Raw genomic sequence first — 26500 nt, forward strand, 5'->3', positions numbered from 1 at the left:
CGTTTCAAGGGTGGTAAATCCCACCTCACTGATGAATAGGGAAGTAAAGGATGCTTGTGATAGATAACCAATCGAAGTTGGCGATAATTGTAGTGCGTTTCACTATCTACCAATAGAATATCTTTGTATACAGCATGCGTTCCACATTGAGCCAATCAGCATGTGCCAAGGCGCTGCAGGAAAAAAAAAATTTGCCTGATACACATTAATGGAGTTTAATGGTTGACCATTCAATGTCTGCCACATTGGGAAGAGGTAATAAAAGGAGAGTTGCTATGGGGACAGCGTCTGCTAAATCTACTTCCGGCGGAAGCTGAACAAAAATATAAAAAATAGTGAGGTGGAAGTAGATGGAGTGGAAGAGAGAAACAAGAAGCTGGAGAGAGGGAAAATAAAGATACACGTGACCGTAACGAGTGGTGAATTGTGACGTCATCACCTCACTCGGTAAGTGCCTCCTAGCAAGACGTTTGCAATATAGCCCATTTGACGTCATCACACCATATATATTTAAATGAGTTTCAATTTAAACAACTTCCAGGGCCCATATGATATCATTACCCAAGATGTGACGTCATGAAAGAGTGTATCTGAGTTTATACCTTTACCTTATACCTGTGATGTCACTGATTATGATATCATGTGACCACCTTATTGGTATATGGTTGCTATTCTATGATTTCATTAGTATGTATACATTTGACATTATAATTGACAATTATACCATTACTGATTTTGTTTTGTTTGTTAAAGGTACACTGTTCTGTAAAGTGGCCAACTTTAAAAAACAAAAAAAAACAAAAAAAAAAACACAAAGTAAGGAAGACTATGGAATCAACAAATTTCACGGAGGAAATTGACAAATTATACAGTAGTTACTGAAAAAACACTTTATTTTAGCATTTGATACAGTTTGATAATACAGAATTCTTCATACAATTCATATTTTTTCACCCAGTCTAGGTTAAAGTGATTGTAAACCCAAGGGTATAACAAACGCTAGGATTTACCATCACTAAAAATAAACATTAGTTTCTGTGATCGTTTCCTAAAAAACCAATATTAAACTCGCCCTATCTGTAAGGTATGTATATCGCTAACACAGCGCCTCCGGCCGCCCACGGCACATCGCTCTTCTCCAATGAGGTGACGTTTCGACCTCTAAACCAATAGCCTTGCTAGGATGTCAGTTGAAACGCACGGCTATTGGTTTAGAGGTGGAAATTCAGCTAATTGAAGAAAGCACTGTGCCATAGACGGCCGGAGGTGGTGAGCTAGCGATGTACTTTCCTTACAGATAGGGTGAGTTTAACATAATTTTTACAAAACGATGACAAAAACTGTTTATTTTTAGTTATGGTAAATCCTAACGTTTGTTATACGCTTAGGTTTACCATCACTTTAACACATTCAACAACTTTCTGCTAATCTGTGAATTCTGTTTTTCATTTAAAGGAGCAATCTACTAGAAATGTTTTAATGTTTAAAAATATAGATAATCCCTTTATTACCAATTCCCCAGTTTTGTATAACCAACACAGTTATATTAATATACTTTTTACCTCTGTGATTACCTTGTTTCTAAGCCTCTGCAGACTGCCCCCTTATGTCAGTTATTTTGACAGACTTGCAGTTTAACCAATTATTGCTGACCCATAAATAACTTCTAACGAGTGAGCACAATGTTATCTATATGACACACAGTAAAAAACTGTCAAATGTACAGAGGTAAGAGCCGGCCTGCAAGGGATTAGAAATTAGCATATGAGCCTACTTAGGTTAAGCTTTCAAAAAATAATACCAAAAGAACAAAGCAAATTTGATGATAAAAGTAAATTGGAAAGTTGTTTAAAATTGCATGCCCTGAGTCATGAAAGTTTAATTTTGGCTTGACTGTCCCTTTAATTGTATTCAACAACTTTCTGCGAATTCTATTTCTCCTTTAAGACAATAAAATTATTAACTAAATAAGGGTACAAGATTTCAGCATTAAATGTTTGATACAAAGCTTTGATATGTTGTAAAAAGGAGGGGTGTCAACTCTACTGCTCTGTAAAATTTTGTTTTCCTCTATAGTGTGTTCCAAATTAATTGTTATACTTACTGCAGAGTAAATGTATGGGAATTTGTTGTTTCGTGTTTGTTTTTGTAATTGCACACCAAAACCACCACCTATTGTTCTCATGGAGCCCATTTAAAGGGACAGTGTACACCAATTTTCAGATAACTGCATGTAATAGACACTACTATAAAGAATAATATGCACAGATACTGATCTAAAAATCCAGTTTAAAACCATTTAAAAACGTACTTAGAAGCTCCTAGTTTAGCACTGTTGATGAAGTTAGGCTGAGACACCCAGTGAAAGGGGCTGGGAAAGCAGACACTTCCCCCTCCCCTGCATATAAAAAGACAGATTACACAAACGGCAATCTGTAGACCTGGGTCTACATCTTATACTTTGGGGCTTGGTTAGGAGTCTGAAAATCCGCACAATGTTATTAAAAAATAACTATACAGTATTACAAAAACACTCCCAGATGGGCTATATAAATGGATCATCTACAAAACATTTCTGCAAAGAAAAATCTAGTATACAATGTCCCTTTAATTTGACTGCACCTGCTGAACGAGCAGACCTGGTCTGTTATCTCTTTGTACACAGCGTCTAATTGGTATGTCCCCTTTGCATAGCTTTTCTACAGAGCGGTTAGAATAAGCAAAATTAACTATTTCAAATGACAACATTTTTTTTACAGATGCACACATATGACACTTATGCTTTTCATTCTGCCTTTCAAAGAGTGCAGTGTCCTGTGCCAGGGTGCACAGTTTCAACACATATTTTATCAACTCCTTTCCAGAGACTAAATAATATTTAAAAAACAACAACTTTTGTTTATAAATATTATTATTATTTTTTTTTTCATTTTATTCTGTCACTTTAACTGCTCAAAGTAATTCTGAGCTTCCCAGTATTTTATTTCATCCGTTTGATGGCAGTGATTTAAGTGACAGTCAGGTCAAAATTAAAATTTTATGATTCAGATACAGCATCAATTTTAAATAACTTTCCAATTTACTTACATTAACAAAATGTGCACAGTCTTTTTATATTTACACTTTTTGAGTCACCAGCTCCTACTGAGCATGTGCAAGAATTCACAGAATGTACGTATATGCATTTGTGATTGGCTGATGGCTGTCACATGATACAGGGGGAGTGGAAATAGACATAAGATTGAAATTTGTCATAAAAATATCCACTGCTCATTTTATGTTCAGACTAAGTGCTATTGCATTGTCTTTTTATTATGACCGATTTCACATCTTCCTAATGTATTTCACCACCTCAAATTTATGTCTCAAAAGTCTGTCTACTCTTGGACGTTTTGTTAAAGGCCTCTCAGTGAAAATTTCTTCACTAAGGGGCTCAAAAATGTGATTTTCAAAAACATCTTTGATCTGAATTAGAATATTGGAATTTGCTATTATTATTTTTTTTTATCCTTCTTGTTACACCTATAACAACAATTTCTGAATTCCATTACCTTGCTTGTCTGTACCACCCCTACTGAAATGCTTTTTTTAAATTTAGTGCCTATATTTATTTTTAAAGGCGCATGAAAAACAAAACTTTTCTTTCATGATTTAGACAGAGCATACAATTGTAAAGAACTTTCAAATTTACTTCTATTGTCTAAGTTGCTTCATTCTCTTGCTATCCTTTGTTTAAGGAGCAGTAATAGTAAACAAAGAGTCTAAGTCACTGCGCTTCAAAAAGAAAATACTGACAAACAAAGCCAATAGCTATTGGGAATCTCCCTAAATCCCTATTTTTTTTAATTGCACAAAGAAAATTTAGTATGTGAAAACGCATACAAAATAAAACTATGGCACTTATACATGATAAACGTTAAAATTTTAAAAAAGTACTTTTACATAAACGCGATTCAATACAATACAGTAAAAACAATCTCACAATGGTTATTCACTTATACCTATGGGTGCACACCTATAGTCTAAACTTGCATGAGAGAAGCGACAATTAAACACAACAGCAAAGTCCAGAGAACAAATGCAATCAATAGTGGTAATGTGAAGTCGATTGTGGTGATGAAACGAGATCTGGAACTCACCGGATAGGTGCTGGCATCCTCTAAGGTTTCCAAAGCGTTTTATTCGCTTTTTTTGCAGGTGTTTCCTCAAAGCAATCGGCATGATTGAAGCAGTGTGAGGAGGTAAGGCAAACGTGTAGAAAATCTGACCGCTTGTATCTTTTTCGATTGCGGTCTTCACTGTAGTGGATTTTTTGCTGACTACAGAAGCCTGACTTGGACAGAAACAGAGCAACGCGTTTCGTCTGACGTGCCTTTCTCAAGCTTTTTCATCACCCCAATCGACTTCACAGTACCACTATTGATTGCATTTGTTCGCTGGACTTTGCTGTTGTCCTTTTTAACTGTTGCTCCTCTCATGCAAGTTTTGACTGTATGTGTGCACCCATTGGTATAAGTGTATAACCATTGCGAGATTGTTTTTATTGTATTGAATCGCGTTTATGTAAAAGTACTACATTTGAACGTTTATCATGTATAAATAAACACTTTATTTTTGTTTGTTCAGCCGGATACTGCAAATATTTAGCTCTTTTTGAGCGCCATAGTTTTATTTTTCAAATACAAAATTTTCTTTGGCTTTAAAGGACCAGTCAACACAGTAGATTTGCATAATCAACAAATGCAAGATAACAAGACAATGCAATAGCATTTAGTCTGAACTTAAAATGAGTAGTAGATTTTTTTTTTTCTGACAATTTTAAGTTATGTCTTTTTCCACTCCCCCTGTACCATGTGACAGCCATCAGCCATTCACAAATGCATACACGTATCATGTGACAGCCATCAGCCATTCACAAATGCATACACACTTATTCTTGCACATGCTCAGTAGGAGCTGGTGACTTAAAAAGTTTAAATATAAAAAGACTGTGCACATTTAGATAATGGAAGTAAATTGGAAAGTTGTTTAAAATGGCATGCTCTATCTGAATAATGAAAGTTTAATTTTGATTGAGTGTCCCTTTAAAGAAAATTTTAAAGAAAGGATACAAAGAGAATGACACAAATTAGATAATAGAGATAAATTGAAAAGTTATTTAAAATTACATGCTCTATTTGAATTATAAAAAGAAACAATTTGGGTTCAATGTCCCTTTGAAGTGTTTCATTGTTGTAATAAAAAAGCACTAAGCAGGCAGGGGCTACATTGAGAAATTCTTAGTGCTAATTTAGCAAGAAAACAGATGTTGTTTAATGTTTTTTTTTAAAACACAATCTGTTTCTCTTTGTTTACTTTAATTTAGAAGGACAGTAAAGTAAAAAAAAAATTTCATGATTCAGATAGAGCATGAATTTTTAAACAACTTTCTAATTTACTCCTATTATCAATTTTTCTTCATTCTCTTGCTATCTTTATTTAAAAAGCAGGAATTAAAAGCTTATGGGCCAGCCCATTTTAGGTTCAGCACCATGGATAGAGCTTGCTTATTTGTAGCTACATTTAGCAAAACAATAAGCAAGCATAACCCAGGTTTTCAACCAAAAATGGGCCGGCTCTTAAGCTTTAAATTCCTGCTTTTTAAATAAAGATAGCAAGAGAATGAAGAACAAATGATAATAGGAGTACATGGGAAAGTTGCTTAAAATTGCTGCTCTATCTGAATCATTAAATAAATAAATAATTTGTGTTTAGTATCCCATTAACAGTGTAATTTATGTAGTTTCTTTTGGAAGACCAATTTTCCTTTTTTAGGCCCACTGTTGATCTGAGGAAGGGGATTTGCTCATTTAAGGAATAAAAAAATTACTTTTTTTTTGTTTGTAAATTTCAGTGCAAAATGTGATATGTTTTTAAGGGGCGTTTCATGATTCAGATAGAGCGTTCGATTATAAAAGACACTTCAATTTACATCATTCTCCAGCAAAGCACTATTGGAAGTTAGCTGTTAATTGGTGGCTGCACACATGCCTCTTATTGACTCACCCAGTCTGTTCAGCTAGCTCCCAGCAGTGCATAATTAGAAGTTCTTTCCTGAATCTTAAATGGAAATTAAACACTTTGAGACCTATTTATAACTGTCCCTAATTGGCCACAGTAGCGAAGGTAACCTAAGTTACAACATGGCAGCTCCCATTGTTTTATAGAGACTAAAATGTTACTTATTTTGTCAATTTTTAAACAACTAATGAAAATACATCTACTTGTTATTTTCAGACTAATCTTTTCTTTGCATCATTCTATCTAGCATTTATTTAGTGTTTAATGCCCCTTTAAAATGTCTAGCTTCCTTACATTGATATAAATATGTTTTTGGAGCTAGGACTAAAGGTACCACACTAGTGTGTAAAATAGTGATATCCTGAGGGATATCTGAAAGGGAGCGTGCAATGGAAATGGATAAAATATCAACAACAATAACAAGTGTCAACAATTGAAATGAAATATGTCCCCAAAAAGCTGCGGGTCAGATAAATAGGTGGGGGTGTATTCGGCAAGCTCCTCTTGTGTCCCACGGTGTGATGGTTAGACTGTATGAAAACATAAAGACAAGGGTTGCCTCATAGTGTAACGTGCTTGCAAATGGTGTCTGAAACCAGGAAAGGCATGAAAACTACTCACAAGACAAGACAGAGGTGGCACCTTGGATAAGTAAGGTACATAAAGGTAGGCTTACCTTCAACAGCAGTCAGTGCGCTGTAAGTACGACCACCTCCAGCGTCGGGTACACAGCTCCGAACTGCGATCCCCACAGGTCCTTGGACTTTGTGCTTCTCTGCACACTGTGAATATCAGGAACAATACACAGGATCCTCACGGAGACTTCCCAAGCCACAGGTATCGAATGCTGAGTGTTCAGCCATAAGTCTGTATGTGATACAAACGGAAAGGAACCACAAAATCCGGGTCATGGTAAAGATCAATATAATCCTTGTCTTTATGTTTACCGCACTAGTGTGTCTGGCTGTTTAATTTCCTTATTCTATCCATCATGTAGGTGACCATGACATTTCTTATTACTGATTTTATAAAGGATAAAACTCTGTTCTAATTTGCTACTTTTTCCTTTACAGACACATCAGTACACCAATGAGATGCTACAATGAGGTTATATTGTTGGCCAGGACGACGGAGAACAGAAGCATCTAACAAGATGAGAGGTATTTTATATTTACCCTCTATGCTTCATCTAGAGCAGTAGCCTGACCCATTCCCTTATTAGGTCTCTATCTGGCTATTACAATAAGGATATCACCCTGGGTGTTACTCTGCTTGCATAATATTCGTGACCTGTTTAGAGGTGATCTCTAAGGTGCTGAAACAAACAAAAAAAAATATATATATATATATATATGAGTGGCTAGGATACGCCTTCATTCTTTAGATATCCTTTGTTGAATAAATAGCAATGCACATGGGTGAGCCAATCACATGAGGTATCTATGTGCAGCCACCAATCAGCAGCTACTGAGCATATTTAGATATGATTTTCAACAAAGGATATCAAAAGAATGAAGACAATTAGATATTAGATGTAAATTGGAAAGTTATTTAAAATTGCACATTCTTTCTAAATCATGAAAGAAAACATATGGGTTTCATATCCCTTTAAATGGTGTCTTGGAAAACTGGTCAACTTAGTAAACATCTGATTTTAGTCTAAAGGATTGTAACAGAAACTCTTGCCAGATAACAAATGCTTGCTCTGATTATGAGATCTAGAAATCCATGCCCATTAAAATATGTTTAAAACATACTTTTTACTTTAATGCTGCAAATTATGATTATAGATTCTTTCATTATTCAGTAAATATAAAAATGTCTTGATCCAGTGGCGGCTGGTGAAATTTAAAGATGGTGGGGCGCTTGACCACACCCCTTTAAATAAAGCCACACCATCAGATGGCACTACCAATTCATTAATTAATTAAATAAATAAAAGGTAGACAGAAACACATACACAGAGGGTTAGAGAGATAGATAAAGAAAGAGAGAGAGACACAATCACACACAGAGGGTTAGAGAGAGAGAGACACAATCACATATAGAGGGTTAGAGAGAGAAAGAGAGACACAATCACACACAGAGGGTTAGAGAGAGAGACACAATCACACACAGAGGGTTAGAGAGAGAGAGAGACACACACAATCACACACAGAGGGTTAGAGAGAGAGAGAAAGAGAGACACACACACACAGGGTTAGAGAAAGAGAGAGACAGACACAATCATACACAGAGGGTTAGGGAGAGAGAGAAAGAGAGAGACACAATCGCACACAGAGGGTTAGAGAGAGAGAGAGAGAAAGAGAGACAGACACAATCACACACAGAGGGTTAGGGAGAGAGAGAAAGAGAGACACAATCGCACACAGAGGGTTAGAGAGAGAAAGAGAGAGAGACACAATCACACACAGAGGGTGAGAGAGAGAGACACACACACACACAATCACACACACAGGGTTAGAGAGAGAGAGAGACACACACACACAAACACACACAGAAGGTTAGAGAAAGAGAGAGAGACACAATCATACACAGAGGGTTAGAGAGAGAGAAAGAGAGAGACACAATCACACACAGAGGGTTAGAGAGAGAAAGAGAGACACACAATCACACACAGAGGGTTAGAGAGAGAGAGACACACAATCACACACAGAGGGTTAGAGAGAAAGAGAGAGAGACACACACACACACAGACAGAGGGTTAGAGAAAGAGAGAGAGACACAATCACACACAGAGGGTTAGAGACAGAGAGAGAAAGAGACACACAATCAAACACAGAGGGTTAGAGAGACACATAAAGGATGAGAGAGTCAGAGGGGAAGGAAGAGAGGCAGAGAGACCATGGGGGAGAACAACACATAAGGAGAGAGATGGATGGATAGATAGATAGATAGATAGATAGATAGATAGATAGATAGAGAGACACACACACAAGGGGGGGGGGGGACCACTGCATTTTTAAGTAATAAAACAGCAGAGCTACAGAGAGTTCAGAAAGTGAAGGCAAGCTGTTAAGTTAGTGGGTGTAAAGGTTGAGGAAACAAAATACAAAAACGATCCTTCAACTGCTGTTAAAGAGTAAAAAAACAAAAAATACTAAACCACATTCATTAAATTATAATTTTCACTAACAGAATCCCTTTCAGTGAAATCTAAGGTTGTAGAACTTACTTCAAAGATGTGTCTTAAACACTGCTCATTGACTGCATCTCTTCCTGCTCTGCCTCTGTCTGTATTAAGGAAGTGACAGTGGCACATTCCACTGCACTTAGAGGGGAAGTACAGAACTCTCTTTTTCACTTTAGCAAAAGCTGGCAGCTTCACAGCACAGCAACAAAATAAATGAAAGTTGTTTTTTTTCCGTTTTTGTTTTGTTTTATATGATTTAACATCCAGCCCCAACCCTAAGTTCCACTGACTAATGCCTCTCGCTGGATTGGTTCAGCCCAAATAGGACTGCCTCAAATAAGCAATTATGGGACATGCAATGAGCTTAACCACTTTGATCCAGTAGGTGGCGCAGCATGTTGTGTAATGGTGGGCAGACCTGCTTGTGCCTCTCCATTGCACAACATGTAGCTGTGAAAAAAAAAATGCCAATAAAAAAATATATATTTTTCTTTAGAAAATACAGACTGGCGATACCCTGCTCGCAGCTCCTCTGTACTTACCTCAGCAATGACGAAACCAGCTTCCTCCAATCATGACCTGCACCCAGAGCGTTCATCTCGTGAGGCTACGCCATGATTGGAGGAAGCTGGTTTCATTATTGAAGTGCTAACTACAGAGGAGCTGCGAGCGGAGGATGCCAGTCTGGGTTTCCTAAAGAAAAGTTAAGTATTTTAAAACAAACTCTGCAATGTAAAGTTTTTAATGAATGAAAGTGCCCGTGTTTTTAAAAACCAGGCACTCAATCATTCATTCATTGATTCATTCATTCAACTTTACATTCACTTTAATGTCCCTTGAAATACATTTATGTTAAATTATGCTATTAATTTAGTTCTGAATATCATAAAATGTTATAATATTAGAAAGTATTACACTGCCCCACCGGCTGGTAGTTTTTTTTTTTTTTTTGTGGAGAACAATGTATGTGTGTGTGTATGTATGTATGTGTGTGTGTGGGTATATATACACATGAGCATGTTGCAGGGTCATGGTATGTGTACCCATTCCAGTCCGTGTTTTGTATATGTCTAGGGTTATTATAAGCCTGTGCACCCTTCACTTGTTCCCAGTTTGTTTAATTGAGAGCTTGCATTGTTTGGCTTGTTTTGGGACCCAGGTTTTGGAAGGGACTAGGGCTGCAACTAACGATTATTTTCATAATCGATTAATCGGCCGATTATTTTTTTGATTAATCGACTAATCGGATAAAAAGAGAATCAATAATAGTTTTCTATGTTTTAAATAAAATCCACATAATGAGGGTTACAAATATAAACTTCAGACTAAAACTTTACATTAACACAACTGTTTCTTCAATTTTTAAGCAGCAGAGCACAGTTTTATAATTAAACAAAACCACAAACTGTTTGAAAAGAGGTAGAGCTAGAAAGCGTTAAACTATCACTGTTAATAACATTCTGTTATTCACTCTTTCAGAAACTTTGTATTGAAATGCAAAAATCTCAACATGTCCACATGCTTCATGCTAAGGCTGGTTCTCTGTTTGCAGCTATATTTCCTGCAGCAGAGAAAAGGCTGTTGAGGTGTATAAGTCGGGTTTTGCTAATTTCACCAAAGTGGGATATTTATTTGGGGCTGTTTCTCTGCAAAGGGAACACGACTGATCCGTGTACATGAAAGAATGAATGGGGCCATGTATCGTGAGATTTTGAGTGCAAACCTCCTTCCATCAGCAAGGGCATTGAAGATGAAACGTGGCTGGGTCCTTGTGAAGACTTACAGAAAACGTTTGACCTCTGTCATTGCCAACACAGGATATATAACAAAGTATTGAGATGAACTTTTGATATTGACCAAATACTTATTTTCCACCATAATATGCAAATAAATTCTTTCCAAATCAGACAATGTGATTGTCTGGATTTGTTTCCACATTTTGTCTCTTATAGTTGAGGTATACCTATGATGAAAATTACAGGCTTCAATCATCTTCTTAAGTGGGAGAACTTGCAGAATTGTGATGTAAAAAAATGAGACAAAGATAAATCATTTCAGAACTTTTTCCACCTTTAATGTGACCTATAAACTGTACAACTCAATTGAAAAACAAACTGAAATCTTTTAGGAAGAGGGAAGAAAAAATATAAAAATAAAATATGGTTGCATAAGTGTGCACACCCTTAAACTAATACTTTGTTGAAGCACCTTTTTGATTTTATTGCATCACTGTCTTTTTGGGTATGAGTCTATCAACATGGCACATTTTGACTTGGCAAGATTTGCCCACTCTTCTTTGCGAAAACACTCCAAATCTGTCAGAATGCGAGGGCATCTCCTGTGCACAGACCTCTACAGATCACCCCACAGATTTTCAATCGGATTCAGGTCTGGGCTCTGGCTGTGCCATCCTAAAACTTTAATCTTCTTCTGGTGAAGCCATTCCTTTGTTGATTTGGATGTATGCTTTGGGTCGTTGTCATGCTGAAAGATGAAGTTCCTCTTCATGCTCAGCTTTCTAGCAGAAGCCTGAAGGTTTTGTGCCAATATTGACTGGTATTTTGAACTGTTCATAATTCCCTCTAGCTCAACTAAGGCCCCAGTTCCAGCTGAAGAAAAAAACAGCCCCACAGCATGATGCTGCCACCACCATGCTTTACTGTGGGTATGGTGTTCTTTTGGTGATATGCAGTGTTGTTTTTGCGCCAAACATATCTTTTTGAATTATGGCCAAAAAGTTAAACCTTGGTTTCATCAGACCATAACACCTTTTTTCCACATGCTTTTGGGACACTTAAGATGTGTTTTTGCAAAATGTAACCTGGCTTGGATGTTTTTTCTTTGTAAGAAAAGGCTTTCATCTTGCCACTCTACCCCATAGCCCAGACATATGAAGAATATGGGCGATTGTTGTCACATGTACCCACAGCCAGTACTTGCCAGATATTCCTGCAGCTCCTTTAATGTTGCTGTAGGCCTCTTGGCAGCCTCCCAGACCAGTTTTCTTCTCATCTTTTCATCAATTTTGGAGGGACGTCCAGTTCTTGGTAATGTCACTGTTGCACCATATTTTCTTCACTTGATGATGACTGTCTTCACTGTGTTCCATGGTATATCTAATGCCTTGGAAATTCTTTTGTACCCTTCTCCTGACTGATGCCTTTTAACAATGAGATCCCTCTGATGCTTTGGAAACTCTCTGTGTGGACCATGGCTTTTGCTGTGGGATGCGACTAACAAAATGTCAGTAAAGACCTACTAGAACAGCTGAACTTTATTTGGGGGTTAATCAGAGGCACTTTAAATGATGACAGGTGTATGCTGACTCCTATTTAACATCATTTTGAATGTGATTGCTTAATTCTGAAAACAGCTACATCCCCAGTTATAAGAGGGTGCGCACACTTATGCAGCCACATTATTTTTTTTTTTTTTTTTTTTTTTTTTTTTTCTTCACTCCACCTAAAAGATTTCAGTTTGTTTTTCAATTGAGTTGTACAGTTTATAGGTCACATTAAAGGTGGAAAAAGCTCTGAAAGGATTTATCTTTATCTCTCTTTTTTTTACATCACAGAAACCTGACATTTTAACAGGGGTGTGTAAACTTTTTTTATATCCACTGTGTGTGTATGTTGTATGTGTGTGTGTGTGTGTGTGTATATATAAGCACTCTCCGGTATAAAGAGCAATCAGATCTCTTCATTGCAAATAGTGACGTTTCACACCCGTCCTCAGACCATTATAATAACACAATAAAAAATGTGATACTTTATATCTTACTCACTGCTTATGTGATCGTAAAACCTCTAGTTCCCGTATGTGGCGGTTGTCTAGGCGCGATGCATGCGTCACAATCGGGTGCCACCCGTAGCCTAGCAACGTACCACAACAAAACAAACCTTGTCAACCAATAAACAAAATTTATATACCTAAGATCTGACATGACTAAACAATGCTACCTACTTTACATGGCTGTAACTAGGTGCATCCTTAACTTCAGTATTCAGCAAAGCAGAAAACCTAACTATATATTGCGTAACTATATATTGCATTACTATACTCAATATTGCGTATTCCTACACGGGAAACAATAGCGGACTATAAATACCTATACTCTAAAGAGTCTCAAGTACTATAGTAAGACAGTCATATTTACAAAAAGCAATGCCATTCTATTTTAGTATTTAGTTCTAACTCCTATGTCCATCTTGCTTCTCTTTGCATCAAAATCTTGTTGCGGTCTCCTCTCTTTTATGGGGGAACGTGATATATTATAGTATATTTGAGGTCTTCCACATTATGTCTGCATTGCAAAAAATGATGGGCTACGGGTTCATCTGCTTCTCTTTTGTTCAATGCTGTGCATATCGAGCTCCGATGATTCGCCATTCTAGTTCTCATATCATCACTCTTTTTTTTTTTCCCCACATAGAATAAACTACACGGACAGTGCAGCAAGTAGACCACAAAGTTAGTAGTACACTTAACTCGTTTTAAGTAATATTTCTTTCTGTGACGTGGGTGATTAAAGAATTTTCCCGCTATCATGCCGTTACACATCGTGCATCCGCTGCATTTGTAGCACCCTGGTTTGGCATTTGCCACCCAGATTTTGCTTTCATAGCAATGTACTGGATCAGTCTTTTGTAAGATGTCTTTTAGTGATCGGCCTCTTCTGTACCCTATCCTCGGGTTTCCCATCGTCTTAAAGGGTAAAGTATCATCTGAGTTGAGTATCTCCCAGTCCTTTTTTAGGATAGAGTGGAATTCGTTCTTATACGCTACATATGTCGTTGACAGGGTCATTATGACTTCTTTTTGCTCTGTCTTAGTTCTGGTGTTATCTTCTTCTTCAATAGACATCTGATGCTGTTTAAGTCATTTATCCTTATATCCTCTCTGGACGAATCGATCTTCCATCTTTCATCTGAATAGCTGACTTTTCTTCATCTATATTTCTTTTTACACAAAAAATTGCGATTTTGGAAGCGCTTCTCTTTCGACCCGGAGGGCGACAGCTGGAGGCATGCAGCAAGGAATTCCTGTCTGTACCTTTCCTAAATAATTTTGTGCTGAGCTGATTTCTGTTTTTTCCGATTCTTAGATCCAGGAAATCTATTTCATGTAGGCTGTGATTCATTTTGAACTTCAGTGATGTATGTTCAGTGTTCAAATTTGTTGAATAAGTGCATCAGGCTTTCTTCTGTGCCCGACCAGATTATTAGCAGATGATCTATATATGTTTTGTAGTATTTTATCTCTGTTCTTTTGAAGCATGCGTGTTTTCAAATTCTGCCATAAACAGATTTGCGTAAGATGGGGCCACATTGGACCCCATCGCTGTACCCACCAGTTGCAGGTAAAACTGCTTTTCAAATATGAAATAATTCCTGCTTAAGCACATTTCAAGTACGTCATGATTGCTCTTAAAGGGCCAATAAACACAAAATCTTTCTTTCATGATTCAGATAGAGAATAGAAATTTAAAAAACATTACAATTTACTTCCATTATTTATTTTGCTTCATTTTTTAAATATCCTTAGTTGAAGAAAAAGCAATACACATGGTGAGCCAATCACACGAGGCTTCTATGTGCAGCAACCAATCATCAGCTAGTGAGCATATCTAGATATGCTTTTCATCAAAGAATATCAAGAGAATAAAACAAATTAGATAATATAAGTAAATTAGAAAGATGTTTAAAATTGCATTCTCTTTCTAAATCATAAAAGAAAAAATGTGGGTGGCATGTCCCTTTAACCCCTTAATGACCAAGGACGTGCAGGGTACGTCCTCTTAAAAAAGTCACTTAACGACCAAGGACGTACCCTGCACGTCCTCGGTTTGGAAAGCAGCTGGAAGCGATCCTGATCACTTCCAGCTGATTTCCGGTTATTGCAGGATGCCTCGATATTGAGGCATCCTGCAATAACATTTTTTACCCCTCCGGTGCAGAGAGAGCCACTCTGTGGCCCTCTCTGCACCGGACATCGATGGCCGCATTCGTTGGTGGGTGGGAGCTGAAGTGGGAGGTGGGTGGGCGGCCATCGATGGCTTCTTAGTCAGAGAGGGGGGCGGGATCGGTTGCGGTATCGCCGGGGGCGCGCACGGGCACGGGCACGGGGGGTGGCGGGCGGGCGGGCGCGTGCACGGGGCGGGAGCGGGTGGGAACCGCTACACTACAGAAAAAAGGTACAAGTTGATTGTAAAAAAATATATAATAAACTTATTTTTTTTTTAAAGCATCTAAGGGATCAGGAAGGGGTGGGGGGTTGGTATTGGGGGGGGGAGCTACACTACAGAAAAGGGACATTTTTTTTATATATAACAGCATATTTTTCACTAAAATGGGTACTGGCAGACAGCTGCCAGTACCCAAGATGGCGCACATTAAGTCAGAGGGGGAGGGTTAGAGAGCTGTTTGGTGGGGGATCAGTGAGGTTGGGGGCTAATGGGGATCCTACACATAAGCATATGTAAATATGCTAAAAAAAATGCACAAAAAAGCCAAAATTCTCCTTTTATTTTAGTACTGGCAGAGTTTCTGCCAGTACTTAAGATGGCGGGGACATTTGTGGGGTAGGGGAGGGAAGAGAGATGTTTGGGAGGGATCAGGGGGTCTGATGTTTCAGGTGGGAGGCTGATCTCTACACTAAAGCTAAAATTAACCCTGCAAGCTCCCTACAAGCTACCTAATTAACCCCTTCACTGTTAGCCATAATACACGTGTGATGCGCAGCGCCATTTAGCAGCATTCTAATTACCAAAAAGCAACGCCAAAGTCATATATGTCTGCTATTTCTGAACAAAGGGGATCCCAGAGAAGCATTTACAACCATTTGTGCCATAATTGCACAAGCTGTTTGTAAATGATTTCAGTGAGAAACCTAAAATTGTGAAAAATGTAACATTTTTTTTAATTTGATCGCATTTGGCGGTGAAATGGTGGCATGAAATATACCAAAATGGGCCTAGATCAATACTTGGGGTTGTCTACTACACTACACTAAAGCTAAAAATACCCCAAAAAGCTCCTTACATGCTTCCTAATTAACCCCTTCACTGCTGGGCATAATACACGTGTGGTGGGCAGTGGCAATTAGCGGCCTTCTAATTACCAAAAAGCAAAGCCAAAGCCATATATGTCTGCTATTTCTGAACAAAGGGGATCCCAGAGAAGAATTTACAACCATTTATGCCATAATTGCACAAGCAGTTTGTAAATAATTTCAGTGAGAAACTGAAAGTTTGTGAAAAAATTTGTGAAAAAGTGAACGATTTTTTGTATTTGATCGCATTTGGCGGTGAAATGGTGGCATGAAATATACCAAAATGGGCCTAGATCAATACTTTGGGATGTTTTCTAAAAAAAAATATATACATGTCAATGGATATTCAGGGATTCCTGAAAGATATTAGTGTTCTAATGTAACTAGCGTTAATTTTGAAAAAAAAATGGTTTGAAAATAGCAAAGTGCTACTTGTATTTATGGCCCTATAAGTTACAAAAAAAGCAAAGAACATGTAAACATTGGGTATTTCTAAACTCAGGACAAAATTTAGAAACTATTTAGCATGGGTGTTTTTTGGTGGTTGTAGATATGTAACAGATTTTGGGGTTCAAAGTTAGAAAAAGTGTGTTTTTTTCCATTTTTTTCCTCATATTTTATAATTTTTTTATAGTAAATTATAAGATATGATGAAAATAATGGTATTTTTAGAAAGTCCATTTAATGGCGAGAAAAACGGTATATAATATGTGTGGGTACAGTAAATGAGTAAGAGGAAAATTTCAGCTAAACACAAACACCGCAGAAATGTAAAAATAGCCTTGGTCCCAAACGGACAGAAAATGGAAAAGTGCTCTGGTCACTAAGGGGTTAATACCGGGCAGGTGCACTCTCACAAACAGTTCTCCAAGGGCCAGGGTGCTAGATTAGGTAAAATGTAGCAAACAGGAAACAGCACTCTCTGGACTTAAAGGGACACTAAACCCAAAATCTTTCTTTCATGATTCAGATAGAACATACAAATTTAACCCTTTAAGGACACAGCTTTCAGTTTGCTCAATTGTTTTATGACGGAAAAATTCCGTCATATGTCCTTAAGAGGTTAAACATTACAATTTACTTCTACTATTTATTTTGCTTCATTTTTTAGATATCCTTATTTGAAGAAAAAGCAATGCACATGAGTGAGCCAATCACATGAGGCTTCTATGTGCAGCAACCAATCAGCAGCTAGTGAGCATATCTAGATATGCTTTCAAGCAATGAATATCAAGAGAATAAAACAAATTAGATAATAGAAGTAAATTAGAAAGATGTTTAAAATTGCATTCTTTCTAAATCATGAAAGAAAAAATGTGGGTATCATGGCCCTTTAAGTATAAACCGATAGTTTATTCGGTAACGTTTCGGGAAATGCTCCCCTTCATTATAGATATAGATATAGAGATAGATAGATAGATAGCTCACAGAATACTAGGCATTTTGTGCTATAGAATTACATGGCATCCTCTCTGCCGGTCTTGTTGGCTCTCAGTGAATGCTGCTGATCTTTAACACATTTGTAGCTATCGGAGGAGTTATCTCATTTGTCCTGAAGGTGGAGCTCCAGGAACCCTTTACTAAACTAAGAGCCAAAAGTGAGCAATTTTGTTTCCCAGAACTGCGCTAGGGCACATCCAATGCTTAAAGGGACAGTGTAGTCAAAAATTAAACTTTCATGACTCCGAGCATGTCATGTCATTTTAAACTATTTTCTAATTTACTTTTATAATCAAATTTGCTTTGTTCTTTTGGTATTCTTAGTTGAAAGCTAATTTCTTAGACCTTAAAGGCCGCCTCTTATCTGAATGCATTTGACAGTCATGTGTGCCATATAGATAACATTATGCTCACGCCCTTGTAGAGGGCACTGATTGGCTAAAATGCAAGTCTGTCAAAGAACTGAGATAAGGGGCAGTCTGCAGAGGCTTAGATGCAAGGTAATCAGAGGTATAAATTGTATTATTATTATAACAGTGTTGTTTATGCAAAACTGGGAAATGGGTAATAATGGGATTATCTATCTTTTTAAACAATAAAAATTCTGAAGTTGACTGTCCCGTTAATATTTTAGGTAGAGCAGTCCTGTCAAATCATATGATTCTACGGTGTAATACATGTTTTTTTTACATTTGCTCCCGGTCAGCCGTCTGTGTGCAGGCATCACACGGTCATTTCTTTCAATTATTTGTATTGTGTCTCACTGCAGAACCACATGTGATATCTGTCACACACACAAAAAAACTACTTTTCTATAGGTGCTTCTGGCACATTTAAACCTGGGATAATATCTGATCTTATCTATACCAGAGCTTGACCTATTTGTCCAGAAATGTTTGGGAATCCATTAATGTAAATCTTTACTTGTTTATAGGATTTACAATATTATATATATGTATTTTATAATTAAAGGGACAGTCAACTCAAAACAAATTTAAAAAGATAATCCCTTTATTACCCATTTCCAAGTTTTGCATAACCAACACAGATATATTAATATACTTTTAACTTCTGTGATTATGATTACCTTGTATCTATGCCTTTTTCTGACAGCCCCCTGATCACATGACTTTTTATTTATTATCTATTAACTTGCATTTTAGCTGTGTTGTGCAGAACCCACAGGCATGAGCACAATGTTATCTATATGGCCAACATGAACTAGCAGTCTCCTGTTGTGAAAAGCTAATAAAAAAGCATGTGATAAGAGGCTGTCTGCAGTGGCTTTGAAACAGGCAAACATTTAGAGGTTTGAATGTTATAAAGTATATTAATCTAACAATGTTGGTTGTGCAACGCTGGGTAATGGTAGTAAAGGCGTTTTTATCTTTTTAAACAATAACAATTTTAGTGTTGACTGTCCCTTTGACATTCATATGTTTGATTTCACAATACTAGCATTTTAGTATTGCACAATTGTTTGCAAAAGTAATGGTAAAGTTCATGTGTTTGCTCTGTATATTCTTGGAATTTAAGTTAATCTCATTTAAATGTTAAAATGACACAATATTTACTAAGTATAAAAAAAATATTTTACCTATATTCTGCAAAACTGCTAGCATTTAATGCAGCAGACACGTGCACATTTCTGAAATTACCTTCCTTTTTCTTTTCAACAAAGGATAACAAGAAAACAAAGAGAATTTGATAATAGAAGTACATTGGAAAGTTACCTGCCCCTTTCAATTCTCTTTTTTTTTTTTTTTTTTTTTTTTCTTGCGGTGTTTTAACTGCTCATCCAATCCTGTTTCTTGCCGTGTGGCTTTGTTTTCTTCTATTCTAGGCTGCGTGACATGAGAGAAGAACCCATACGTATTTTAGCCCTAATTCCTGTCAGTAGTATTCCTTAGATAGTGTCTAGAGCAGGGCTCGACAAACCTAGGAGCCAGTGGCTCCTAGAATTTTACCCTGGCTCCTAACTGTTTTTGGGTTATTCTCCTTATAGCTATATACAAATACTACTGTCTGGTTTCTAAATTGTAAACAGATTTGTCGACCCCTAGTCTAGAAGCTGTGCACATGCGCAGTATTTTCGGGAGCGCACATTAGTCTACGCAGAGATCGGGTGAGACAGATCTCGCTCTACGTCACTACACACTGCACAATAATAAACAGTTGTTTTATAATTTATGAGGAAGAAAATCAGATTAACCGTTTCACACCGTTAGGACGTTCCATGTTGTCCTAAAAGCGCTGGGCTTTAACACTATTAGGACGGCATGGAACTTCCTTCCTTATATGGTGTTCTGCACCCTCCTCGGACTGGTGGGCTTGCCTAGCATTGTACGTAGTCCCCCACGGTCCAATCTCCGCTTTGAAATCACATGATTGCGTCGACAATCACGTGATTTAGTTTTTCCAGCAAGTGTTTACATTGGAACTTTGTTCCAATGTTAAACACTTGCCCCCGGCATTAAGGGTTAATAATATAGCATTTTAGCTGTATACAAGGGTACATTGCGTAACAACATTATTTACCGTCACGGTGATGGCTGCTTTGGAGTGGCAGTGCACTGGTCTGTGGCTGAACACAGACACTGAGCCAATAATGGGCTGCATATATGTGTGTAGCTGCTAATCACCAATCTTAAAGGGACAGTCTACACCAGAAATTTTTTATTGTTTTAAAAGATAGATAATCCCTTTATTACCCATTCCATAAATTTGCATAGCAAACACAGTTTGATTTCCTTGTATCTAAGCCTCTGCAAACTGACCCCTTATTTTAGTTCTTTTGACAGACTTACATTTCCACCAATCAGTGCTGACTCTTAGGTAACTCCAATTGCGTGAGCACAATGTTATCTATATGACACTCATGAACTAACACTCTCTAGTGGTGAAAAAATTCATTAAAATTTGAGGAGGCCACCTTCAAAGGCTAAGTAATTAGCATATGAAGTTGAATCTACCCAGACTTTCAACTAAGAATACCATCAGAACAAAGCAAAAATGGTGATAAACGTAAATTGGAAAGTTGTTTAAAATGACATGCCCTATCTGAATCATGAAAAGTTTATTTTAGACTAGACTGTCCCTTTAATGTCTGATTTGGAGTGGCAGTGCACTGGTCTGGTCCTGTACACTGAGCCAATAATGGGCTGCATATGTGTCTGGCTGCTAATCATATTTAGCTCAGGGTTTCTGATCTGGAGCAGGGCCTCACTATAACTGATTAAACTAGAAAATCTGTCACCCACGCCCTCGTCAGTAGTCGACTGGACCACGGCAATGCACTCTAGGCCGGGTCCACCATCAAGCTCCAGAAACGACTCCAACGCATCCAGAACACCTCGGCCAGGCTCATCCTCGACATCCCTCGCCAAAACCACATCACTGAACACCTAAGGAACCTAAACTGGCTCCCTGTCAACAAGAGAATCACCTTCAAGCTCCTAACACATTCATTCAAGGCCCTCCACAACATCGGTCCTGAATACATCAACCACCGTGTCAATTTCTACACCCCCTCCAGACAACTCCGCTCTGCTGACCAAGCACTCGCAGTCATCCCCCGCATCAAGAAAAAAGCAGCTGGAGGAAAATCCTTCTCCTATATGGCAGCAAGGTCATAGAACTCACTCCCGTTGCATCTCAAACAATCCACCTCCCTTACAAGCTTCAGGAAGGACCTCAAGACCTGGCTCTTCGACTGAATCGTCTTCCCTTAGCCCCCCTCTCCCCCCCTCTCATAGCGCCTTGAGACCCTCACGGGTGATTAGTTTGCACTTTACAAGTACCCAATAGATAGATATTAAAGTGCCATAAAACCGGTTGAGCTGAGTAGATATGAGAAAAGATAAAAAAGAACACGACGGTTTGTGCAGAAAACATTTTAAAGAAGGAAATGTAAATAATTAGGTTAAAGGGGCATGAAACATACACTTTCATTTATGATTCCGATAGAGAATAACATTTGAAACAACTTTCCAATTTACTTCTTTTATCAAATGTGGTATCCTTTGTTGAAGGAGCAGCAATGTTCTACTGAGGGCTAGCTGAACACGTCATGACAAGAGACATATGCAGCCACTAATCAGCAGCTAGTTTCCAGTAGTGCCCTGCTGCTCCTAACCCTAGATAGGTATGCTTTTCAACAAAGGATACCAAGAAAGGAAAACAAAATTGATAATAGGAGAAAATAGGAAAGTTGTTTAAAATGTGCATGTTCTACCTGAATCATGAATGAAAATGTTTTACTTTTACGTCCCTTTAAAGTAGTCTCTCATGCTGTGCTCGCACCCCCAATTTCAGCACTTTTCTGCTCGTTTATCTGATCGAATGTCACCAATGCGCTAGAACGTGCACACATAGGATTTGTTCGAGTGTGCACATCTGTGGCGCATGTGCAAACAACTCCCCATCGGTTGTAATTGTAGCTTGCACTCTACATATTAAGAATATGTATCCATTATCTCCTAGATAAATGAGTAAAGCAGCACCAGAAACGAATAAATATAAATAATTATGTGAACAGATCATACACATATTTTTAATTATATAACAAACAATACATCATTTCTCCAACATAGGTGTGTCCGGTCCACGGCGTCATCCTTACTTGTGGGATATTCTCTTCCCCAACAGGAAATGGCAAAGAGCCCAGCAAAGCTGGTCACATGATCCCTCCTAGGCTCCGCCTACCCCAGTCATTCTCTTTGCCGTTGTACAGGCAACATCTCCACGGAGATGGCTTAGAGTTTTTTTAGTGTTTAACTGTAGTTTTTTATTTATTCAATCAAGAGTTTGTTATTTTAAAATAGTGCTGGTATGTACTATTTACTCAGAAACAGAAAAGAGATGAAGATTTCTGTTTGTATGAGGAAAATGATTTTAGCAACCGTAACTAAAATCCATGGCTGTTCCACACAGGACTGTTGAGAGCAATTAACTTCAGTTGGGGGAACAGTGTGCAGTCTCTTGCTGCTTGAGGTATGACACATTCTAACAAGACGATGTAATGCTGGAAGCTGTCATTTTCCCTATGGGATCCGGTAAGCCATATTTATTACGATCGTAAATAAGGGCTTTACAAGGGCTTATTTAGACTGTAGACTTTTCTGGGCTAAATCGATTCATTATTAGCACATATTTAGCCTTGAGGAATCATTTTATCTGGGTATTTTGATATAATAATATCGGCAGGCACTGTATTAGACACCTTATTTCTTAGGGGCTTTCCCAAAGCATAAGCAGAGTCTCATTTTCGCGCCGGTGTGGCGCACTTGTTTTTGAGAGGCATGGCATGCAGTCGCATGTGAGAGGAGCTCTGATACTTAGAAAAGACTTTCTGAAGGCGTCATTTGGTATCGTATTCCCCTTTGGGCTTGGTTGGGTCTCAGCAAAGCAGATACCAGGGACTGTAAAGGGGTTAAAGCTTATAACGGCTCCGGTTCCGTTATTTTAAGGGTTAAAGCTTCCAAATTTGGTGTGCAATATTTTTAAGGCTTTAAGACACTGTGGTGAAAATTTTGTGATTTTTGAACAATTCCTTCATGTTTTTTCGCAATTGCAGTAACAAAGTGTGTTCAGTTTAAAATTTAAAGTGACAGTAACGGTTTTATTTTAAAACGTTTTTTGTACTTTCTTATCAAGTTTATGCCTGCTTAACATGTCTGAACTACCAGATAGACTGTGTTCTGAATGTGGGGAAGCCAGAATTCCTATTCATTTAAATAAATGTGATTTATGTGATAATGACAATGATGCCCAAGATGATTCCTCAAGTGAGGGGAGTAAGCATGGTACTGCATCATTCCCTCCTTCGTCTACACGAGTCTTGCCCACTCAGGAGGCCCCTAGTACATCTAGCGCGCCAATACTCCTTACTATGCAACAATTAACGGCTGTAATGGATAATTCTGTCAAAAACATTTTAGCCAAAATGAAACCTTGTCAGCGTAAGCGTGGCTGCTCTGTTTTAGTTACTGAAGAGCATGACGACGCTGATATTACTATCTCTGAAGGGCCCCTAATCCAGTTTGAGGGGGCCAGGGAGGTTTTGTCTGAGGGAGAAATTACTGATTCAGGGAACATTTCTCATCAGGCTGAATCTGATGTGATTACATTTAAATTTAAGTTGGAACATCTCCGCATTTTGCTTAAGGAGGTATTATCCACTCTGGATGATTGTGAAAAGTTGGTCATTCCAGAGAAACTATGTAAAATGGACAAGTTCCTAGAGGTGCCGGGGCTCCCAGAAGCTTTTCCTATACCCAAGCGGGTGGCGGACATTGTTAATAAAGAATGGGAAAGGCCCGGTATTCCTTTCGTCCCTCCCCCCATATTTAAAAAATTGTTTCCTATGGTCGACCCCAGAAAGGACTTATGGCAGTCAGTCCCCAAGGTCGAGGGAGCGGTTTCTACTTTAAACAAACGCACCACTATACCCATAGAGGATAGTTGTGCTTTTAAAGATCCTATGGATAAAAAATTAGAAGGTTTGCTTAAAAAGATGTTTGTTCAGCAGGGTTACCTTCTACAACCCTTTTCATGCATTGTCCCTGTCACTACAGCTGCATATTTCTGGTTTGATGAACTGATTAAGGTGCTCGATAGTGATTCTCCTCCTTATGAGGAGATTATGGACAGAATCAATGCTCTCAAATTGGCTAATTCTTTCACTCTAGACGCCACTTTGCAAGTGGCTAGGTTAGCGGCTAAGAATTCTGGGTTTGCTATTGTGGCGCGCAGAGCGCTTTGGTTGAAATCTTGGTCGGCTGATGCGTCTTCCAAGAACAAGTTACTAAACATTCCTTTCAAGGGGAAAACGCTGTTTGGCCCTGACTTGAAAGAGATTATCTCTGATATCACTGGGGGTAAGGGCCACGCCCTTCCTCAGGATAGGCCTTTCAAGGCAAAAAATAGACCTAATTTTCGTCCCTTTCGTAAAAACGGACCAGCCCAAAGTGCTACGTCCTCTAAGCAAGAGGGTAATACTTCTCAAGCCAAGCCAGCTTGGAGACCAATGCAAGGCTGGAACAAGGGAAAGCAGGCCAAGAAACCTGTCACTGCTACCAAGACAGCATGAAATATTGGCCCCCGATCCGGGACCGGATCTGGTGGGGGGCAGACTCTCTCTCTTCGCTCAGGCTTGGGCAAGAGATGTTCTGGATCCTTGGGCGCTAGAAATAGTCTCCCAGGGTTATCTTCTGGAATTCAAGGGACTTCCCCCAAGGGGGAGGTTCCACAGGTCTCAGTTGTCTTCAGACCACATAAAAAGACAGGCGTTCTTACATTGTGTAGAAGACCTGTTAAAAATGGGAGTGATTCATCCTGTTCCATTAAGAGAACAAGGGACGGGGTTCTACTCCAATCTGTTCATAGTTCCCAAAAAAGAGGGAACGTTCAGACCAATCTTAGATCTCAAGATCTTAAACAAATTTCTCAAGGTCCCATCTTTCAAGATGGAAACCATTCGAACTATCCTTCCTTCCATCCAGGAAGGTCAATTCATGACCACGGTGGATTTAAAGGATGCGTATCTACATATTCCTATCCACAAGGAACATCATCGGTTCCTAAGGTTTGCATTCCTGGACAAACATTACCAGTTTGTGGCGCTTCCTTTCGGATTAGCCACTGCTCCAAGGATTTTCACAAAGGTACTAGGGTCCCTTCTAGCGGTACTAAGACCAAAGGGCATTGCAGTAGTGCCTTACCTGGACGACATTCTGATTCAAGCGTCGTCCCTCCCTCGAGCAAAGGCTCACACGGACATCGTCCTGGCCTTTCTCAGATCTCACGGCTGGAAAGTGAACGTGGAAAGGAGTTCTCTATCCCCGTCAACTAGGGTTCCCTTCTTGGGAACAATTATAGACTCCTCAGAAATGAGGATTTTTCTAACAGAGGCCAGAAAGTCAAAGCTTCTGGACTCTTGTCGGATACTTCATTCCGTTCCTCTTCCTTCCGTAGCTCAGTGCATGGAAGTGATCGGGTTGATGGTAGCGGCAATGGACATAGTTCCTTTTGCGCGCATTCATCTAAGACCATTACAACTGTGCATGCTCAGTCAGTGGAATGGGGACTATACAGACTTGTCTCCAAAGATGCAAGTAAATCAGAGGACCAGAGACTCACTCCGTTGGTGGCTGTCCCTGGACAACCTGTCACGAGGGATGACATTCCGCAGACCAGAGTGGGTCATTGTCACGACCGACGCCAGTCTGATGGGCTGGGGCGCGGTCTGGGGATCCCTGAAAGCTCAGGGTCTTTGGTCTCGGGAAGAATCTCTTCTACCGATAAATATTCTGGAACTGAGAGCGATATTCAATGCTCTCAAGGCTTGGCCTCAGCTAGCGAGGACCAAGTTCATTCGGTTTCAATCAGACAACATGACGACTGTTGCGTACATCAACCATCAGGGGGGAACAAGGAGTTCCCTAGCGATGGAAGAAGTGACCAAGATTATTCTATGGGCGGAGTCTCACTCCTGCCACCTGTCTGCTATCCACATCCCGGGAGTGGAAAATTGGGAAGCGGATTTTCTGAGTCGTCAGACATTGCATCCGGGGGAGTGGGAACTCCATCCGGAAATCTTTGCCCAAGTCACTCAACTATGGGGCATTCCAGACATGGATCTGATGGCCTCTCGTCAGAACTTCAAAGTTCCTTGCTACGGGTCCAGATCCAGGGATCCCAAGGCGGCTCTAGTGGATGCACTAGTAGCACCTTGGACCTTCAAACTAGCTTATGTGTTCCCGCCGTTTCCTCTCATCCCCAGGCTGGTAGCCAGGATCAATCAGGAGAGGGCGTCGG

At 38.9% G+C, this 26500-nt stretch overlaps 1 protein-coding gene across 2 annotated transcripts in view; it reads left to right on the forward strand.

The window, feature by feature from the left end:
* Positions 1–101: 101 nt before the first annotated feature.
* The window catches only part of MGAT1 (alpha-1,3-mannosyl-glycoprotein 2-beta-N-acetylglucosaminyltransferase), a 97106-nt gene continuing 70707 nt past the window's right edge, over positions 102–26500 (forward strand). For both annotated transcript variants that reach the window (XM_053721857.1, XM_053721858.1), the window contains exons 1-2: positions 102–447; positions 7134–7220. The gene's annotated coding sequence lies outside the window, so the exon portion shown is untranslated. The remainder of the gene's footprint in view (positions 448–7133; positions 7221–26500) is intronic.

The sequence above is a fragment of the Bombina bombina genome, chromosome 7 (genome assembly GCF_027579735.1).
Source record: "Bombina bombina isolate aBomBom1 chromosome 7, aBomBom1.pri, whole genome shotgun sequence".
Classification (NCBI taxonomy): Eukaryota; Metazoa; Chordata; class Amphibia; order Anura; family Bombinatoridae; genus Bombina; species Bombina bombina.